Consider the following 7,167-nt stretch of genomic DNA (forward strand, 5'->3'; position numbering starts at 1 on the left):
GTGAGCAATACATCTCTGAGCAGCAGTCCAACCTCCATCAAAACGATCTTGGAGTTTGGAGCAGAACTCGTCGGAGGCTAGATAATGGCCAACCGCTCTTCGCCAGATACCAGGTTTCTCGGCTTCCATTTTTTGAACCTTTTCTTCAAGGCTTTTAATTTTAGCTCTGGCATCCTGAAGATCTTTTTCAATTGAGGGAAGCCGCTCAATGGCCTTGTTTTTCTCAGTGATCTGAGTCTTTAAACTCTGCACCTCTAGCTCGAGATTGGCGACCCTCCCCGCCTTGATCTTCAGCTCCGACATCTCTTTGTCGTCCTTCTCTTTTATTTTCTTCAAGTCATCCAAAGCTTTTTCAGCATTTTTGATGACTTCCTGCATGGCACTTTCGCTGGCGGAGGCTTGATGATGTTTCTCCTGATAGTAACGGTACATCTCAACCAGCTCTGTGCCAGACATGACGGCCTACAAAAATAGATATATCGTAAAAATAGGGAAACCGAGAACGCAACATAAAAATATAAAAAAAAAAATAATAAATATATATATCTATACCTTCATCATGTTATGCATATGAGCAGCAGCAAGGGGGCCGATTGGACCAGCAGGTCTGTCCATCGGCAGCGTCAGGTTGCTCAAGAGCCGATAACCGAGATTCCCACCTTGCATTGGGTCATCGGTTATCATAGATTCATTCCGGCCGACATCCAGAGCAGGTTGGCAACGGTCACCGGAATGGCCAGGAGGGACGGCGAACCCCTTCAAAACTTCATCTGGAAACCTTCCAGAGACACGCTCAATCCATTGGTTGGACCGATAAGTCAGGGCTGGGATGCTGGAATCTGACCCAACCGTTGTAGGAGCAATTATGGTGGTTGCCTGAGGTTGACGAGGGGATTCAGCAGAAGTGAGATCTTCGATCTCGACACCCTGAATAATCTTCTTCACAACAGCCTCAGGGCTTTTAGCTTTGTTGGCAGTCGGGGTCTTCTCGGACGCCGATTGCTCTTTTTTCTTCTCGGCGCGCCCTTCAGGTTGCCTAGGGCTGGAGATCACAATTCCACCTCGCCGATTGGCTAGAGGTGTTAACTTTCTTTTCTTGGCGTTATCATCAGCCATGATCTCAGCTCTTCTTTTGGCACTGACAGCCGGGGCACGAGCGCAAATGGAAGCAAGGGTATCGTAGGGGCTAGAAGCTCTAGGGCAGCGCCTGATGACCCTTTTCCCGTCAGAAGATAGGCCAAGTTGTTTGTTGTCCAACTTGTCAATACCTGGGAACAAGGAATGTAAGTTTAATCAGTTAAATGTAGATAATCTTTTAAAAAAAAAAAACACACAACAAAGAGGAAAGAAAAGGAAGGAAGAGAAATTCAACAAACAGTACCATAATCGTCAGTCCAACACAGACCAACACGAGATAACGGCGCGTTGCCCAGAATGTAACTTACATTCGGCACCCACACCGCAGGAACAATACGGACCTTGCCATCACCTTCATCAAACTCAGAGACGTCAAAATGATTAACGGCTCTCTCTTCATGTTTCCCAAGATCCCTCTCAGGGATTGAGTCAAAACGGGGATGAGGTCGGAAAAAGGTTCTTCTTAGAGGATAATCCTCAGGAACCGACATAAAGAAGAATCTCACTTGCCATCCCTTACAACTTTTCAGTTTTGGGTGGACGGTGTATTTGCGAGGTTGAGTATACAAAGACCACCACCCATCCGACTGACCGTCTCTTTTCAAAGTAATCAGCCGCCTGAAAGCGTTAAGGGTTAGGGGATAGTTTCGATATAACATGACCCAGATGGTAGCAATAACGGCCCGGATAGTAGGAGGAGTAACCTGAACTAAACAGACGTTCCAGGCTTTTAAGATTTTCGCCACAAAGGGGTGTAGAGGGAAACGGAGGCCGAAGTCCAAATGCTTCATATAAACGGCCACAGAACCTGCTGGGCAATCTAACACCGAGGCTCCAGACGGGGGAACCGACAGCTCATACCCGTCAGGTAAGTTGAAAAATTTCTTAGCACGGTGGCAGTAATCTTTCTCAATTGCCGTTTTCCTAAAGTCATCGCTTATCTTTGCCTTGGCCACTTTTCCATCTTTGGCAAGGGTAATAGGTTGACGGAATTCAGCTCCGTCGGTCTCGGAATTATAGCCCTCATCCAGACTCTCTTCCTGAATAACTTCAGCCGTCAAGTCGATCTCATCGTTGACACTGTCTTCTTGAGTCTCGTCATCTCCTAAAACCGAGTTGACGGCTGAATCGTGCACCGGAGATGACGGACCTTCCATAGGGTTCGCAGGGATATCGTCCGTAGGTTCTTCTTCGGAAGAACTTACGACCTGACCTTGCCCAGGTCTTTTGCTGGACTCAGCTGCCTTAGCGGCCTCAGCTGCCTTAGCTGCTTTGGCGGCCTCAGCGGCTTCACGGGCAGCAGCTCGAGGCTGATAACTGGTACTCTTTACCCTTGGCATGGTGTTTATACCTATATTGCCAACATTAGTGCCGTATTGATTAAAATAGCGTCTCCCAGTAAAGTTGCGTAAGTGATAACGGACACTAACAGGCTCAACGTCAAGAATTTCAGTGTCGGCAGGGATATCAGGGTTAGTAGGGTGAAGGGCACTTTCACGATGAGCAATAGTCCTATGTATCATAAAGGCGCGTTTCTTTTCTTCAGAAGATAACGTCTCAAATGGATAATCTATATTATCAGAAAGGGAAGATGAATTACCCTGGTTACTACCGGTTTCTTTGCCTAAGGATTGCCTAATTAAACGACGCCTAGCAGTACTAAGGTTAGGGAAATTCTCTTCAACACTATCTTCCGACATTTAATTTAAAAACGAGAAAATAAAACAAAACATGCAAAATCAAGGGGTTAAGGAACGGCAATACCTTCGACAAAAGTCGCTGATACGATGAACTTAAAGCGAAGAGTGACGAAGAAGGAAAGTGCGCTGAATACACTGAGAAGTGTACACCGAAATCAGGAAGAATCCGTTAAATGCACTTTTGGTTGAAGAGCAATTGCGATTGAGAAAAATTTGGAAGAGGGTGAAAGTGAAAAAAAAAAAACGACGGAATTTTTTGATCTAAAAAGAAAAACTGAAGAGTCAGTTGAAATGAAAGGCGGTTCAGAAATCCAACGGCCCTGAATCAATAATCAATTTCAAAAAGCAACGGTAGGATCAATGACACGTGTGTTAATTTTCCCGCTTCAAAAAAAAAAAAAAAAAAAAAAAAAAAAAAAAAAAAAACGGTTACACTTCAATTTTATAACAAGTAGACCAGCTTGTCTGCTATCGGCACACAAGGTCACTTGGGGAGGAAAACGGAGTTTTTCGCTCCCAGGTTTTTTATAATGAATTGACCTTGTAAGCTATCGGCATACAAGGTCACTTGGGGAGGAAAACGGAGTTTTTCGCTCCCAGGTTTTTTATAATGAATTGACCTTGTAAGCTATCGGCATACAAGGTCACTTCGAGAGGAAAGGGGTTAATAAAACTGATGAGTTACTGAAACTGATGAAGAACACGGCGTTACGGCACAACAATTATCCTCTTACATAAATAGTAATAATAAAAGTACTAAAAATAGCAAATTAAAATAACACTTCTCAGCAAAAGAACATAGAGCTTAAAAATATATGAATATGTAGAAGTTAATTTGCCTGGATACAGGCCAAGCGATTAAAATGAATTATGACAACGGCAAGATTAGTAATGAAACTTTGTTAGTAAGCAGTACTTGACAGAGTACAAGAAACGTTGTTACAATAAAATTTCCAATTTAAGGAAGAGTCTGAAAAATGAGATGTGGAACCCAAAGTTTGTTTTGTTAGGTTCAGCTTGTCTCCCATGATTAACTGAGCACGATGATGAATGATCATACGTCCTCACTTGGGGGGCTAATTGTATGGGATGATAACTGGGCATGACCGATATCTTGCGAAAGCACATGACCAGATCACAAGAAGATGCTGATATGTTGCAGAAAGAGGACATGTCGGCCTGCCGCAATTTAACACGTGGCAACAGAAACTCGACACTTGGCACAAAAGGTTGTGCATGGGTGAAAGCCACCTGTCAAGGTAGATTACTATAAATAAGTAGGTAAGACCTCATTAATAAGGGGATGAATGACACTCTCTCTCTCTTCTTTCTCTCTACTTTCTCTCTCTTACTTACCTTCTTTTCTCAAACACTTTCTGACTTTATCATCGGAGTGGTTATCCCCGCACCACCCCGGGGTTAGCTAACTTCTTCTCATTGTGTAGGTTCTCAGCTTGCCGATAGGAGTATCAGAATCTCAAGTCCGAGTTCTTGGAGGGGTTGGGATCAGACAGAAACAAGTACTTTAAAACCTTTTTTTAAATGGAATATTAATTTGGCTAGCTTAAACGTTAAATTTAATATAATACTAGTTGTTTATGAAAACAAATGATATTATGATTAAATATAGTTGGTAATGTTAAAATTTTAGTTTAGTTGAATCGCGTTCACTAAAATAAATATTCTAATTATAGAGATGGGATCTAAGATTTTTAAATTTTGAGTGTCAACATTATATTTATATACCTAGTGCAAGACAAAACAAAAAATATTTCAAAATTTGTGAAGTCCTACATTGACCAATTTAGAAGTCATAAAATATCAATTCCAGTATTTTATTTTCACAAGGAAATTAAAAATTAAAATTAAAAAAAATAAAAAGATATACGTCGTAAGTCCGTAGTACAATCTTATTGCACATACTATATACTGTATGTATTTTAAATATTTTATTATTTTAGTAAAAGTCTTGTGTCATTGACTCATTATTGTGTGTGGCTAACCATATGGTGTAGCCACATTTGTTTATAATAAGGTTAATTATTATTCGTTATTGTGAGTAACCTTAACTATTCATATATAACCTAAGTTTGCCCATAAAAGTAACTCCAATTTAGTAATATAAAAGAATAACATCATTTTTTTTTTAACAAAAAAAGGCAATCCAATTGTTCATTCTAGTAAAACATCCTTTCTTATATTTTTTATTATTAAAAGAATAACTCCACTTTGTAATGAAAGCAACACCATTTTTCCATTGCAATAACCCCTCATTCATCTAATAGGTAACCCCATTACTCATTTAATTGCTTATATGTGAAATGCCTTGTGATTATTTTTTTAATGTATTGATTTATAGATTTGAAAATTAATTACGAGTATCAATTAGTTGTTTTAGTATGTACACATTATCATAAGATATACTTCTCGTGCTACGGTACTATAATATTTTCTTCTAAGTTCACCAAGTTAATGTAACAGAAGTAGCATAAAATTGGTCAAATTATATTTATATTGGTCAAATTTGTAAGTAAACTATTGCATGAGAAAGAGACAAGAGGAAGAAGAAAAACAGATCATCTATTCATAAAGATATGAATAATTTTTTTTTTAAAAAAAAAGAATTCGATCCTCATCACAATAAACAAAACATTATCAAAAGCCAAAAGGTATCTCTTTAGGCGCATCTTAATTGATTTGTGAACGCTATGTTGATGCGAATAACTTCGTTGCAAACTTTCAATAATTACTTCCCGGTCGATATGGACTGCCAGGCAATTAAAAGAAGGGAATTATTACCTGAAGTTAATTTAATTAGAGGTGTCAATTTGAATGTCTAGGTCACGATTGATAAAGTCGGGTCGTATATATATTTCATGCTAAATTATCGTGTTCATATAAAATCGAAATCTGAATTTGGTTATTTCAAGTTGGATCAGTCAAGTCAGTCTTTTGGCATTTCTAGGTACAATGGTAGGTCTTGTCACCGGGTGTGACAAGTAGTGTATGACTTTATGCTTAAATGATGCACTCGGAAGTACTAAAGTCAGAAATTCTATCTCTGCATGATTATTGTTAAATAGCTTTAATTCTACATAAATGAAAATCAAATTTTTTAAAACATATAAGATAATTTTTTTTTTTTTTTTTTTGAAACCTATAAGATGAATTTAACATATATAAACTATCTTGTAGATTTTTTTAATACTTAATTATTAGCATAAAAGATCCATTAAATTAGTCAAATCATGATACATGTTTATAAGGCCAATCTACCATATTAATAAATAAAACAAACCCATAGCGACAATTTAGTTTTTTTTTTTTTTTAAAAAAAAAAAAAAAAAAAAAAAAAAAAAAAATTTATCTGATCACAACTTGGTAAAAAAAAAAAAAAAAAAAGCTAACCATATGTGACAATTTGGTAAGTACAATAAACTCTGGCGACCTAAAGATCTCCTATCAATGTAAAAATTATAAACATTTTATAAATAATATTTGTATAAAACAAGATGAATTTAACAAAATATCATTTGACTATATTTTTGTTTAGATATTATTAATCATCAAACATTCAAACCTTTATAAAGTACTCGTAAAGCACATGATCTGAATAGAGTAAAATTCAAAATGCTGCAACTAAAAAAATGGAGAAAGTAAATATGCGTCGGCGTCGATAATACACAATTACACATCATTCAACAAATAATTAATACACTTAATTATATAGTGCACAACATAAACAAATTGCAAATTCGTAAACAATTTCACTAGAAATTCCACCATAATGATAAAATTTATGAACTTGTAATAAGAGAATCTTCCATCGCTTTAGCCATCTTTAGCAAACTCACTTCATACTTCTTCACCATATCCTCATATTTTAGCCCTTCAACCGGATCAACGGTAAAACTCCACTCAATCACAAACCCTTCATTCCCTTGATCATCACCTCCTTGGCTAATCACGACCGTTGCTACATATGAAGTTAATCCAATGTTTGACTCTACTATCTCATAACTTAAACTCTTGTTCACTTCATCAACGGCTACTAATCTCTCCTTGGACAAACTAACCAATTCTTCACCGTTGATCTTAGGATCAATATCCTTTTTAGGTTGGAAGGAACTCCTAGAAGAACCGACGCAAACTCTGATACAACCAACCTCACCATTAGTACCATGGACACCATAGGAATTGGAAAGGGTAGGAAAATATTTGTAAATGTTGAAGAATCCTTGAAAAGTGGCCAAATTTGATGTGGTTTTGTGCTTGGTAGGGTTGTGGACACCTTCCCTTCCCACTTTTCCTCCATTTTTTTGAGGGACAA

At 37.8% G+C, this 7,167-nt stretch overlaps 1 pseudogene; it reads right to left on the reverse strand.

The window, feature by feature from the left end:
* Positions 1-6,485: 6,485 nt before the first annotated feature.
* LOC145595680 (lachrymatory-factor synthase-like) lies at positions 6,486-7,167 on the reverse strand (annotated as a pseudogene).

Source organism: Chenopodium album, chromosome 19 (genome assembly GCF_948465745.1).
Source record: "Chenopodium album chromosome 19, dcCheAlbu1.1, whole genome shotgun sequence".
In the NCBI taxonomy this organism is placed as follows: Eukaryota; Viridiplantae; Streptophyta; class Magnoliopsida; order Caryophyllales; family Amaranthaceae; genus Chenopodium; species Chenopodium album.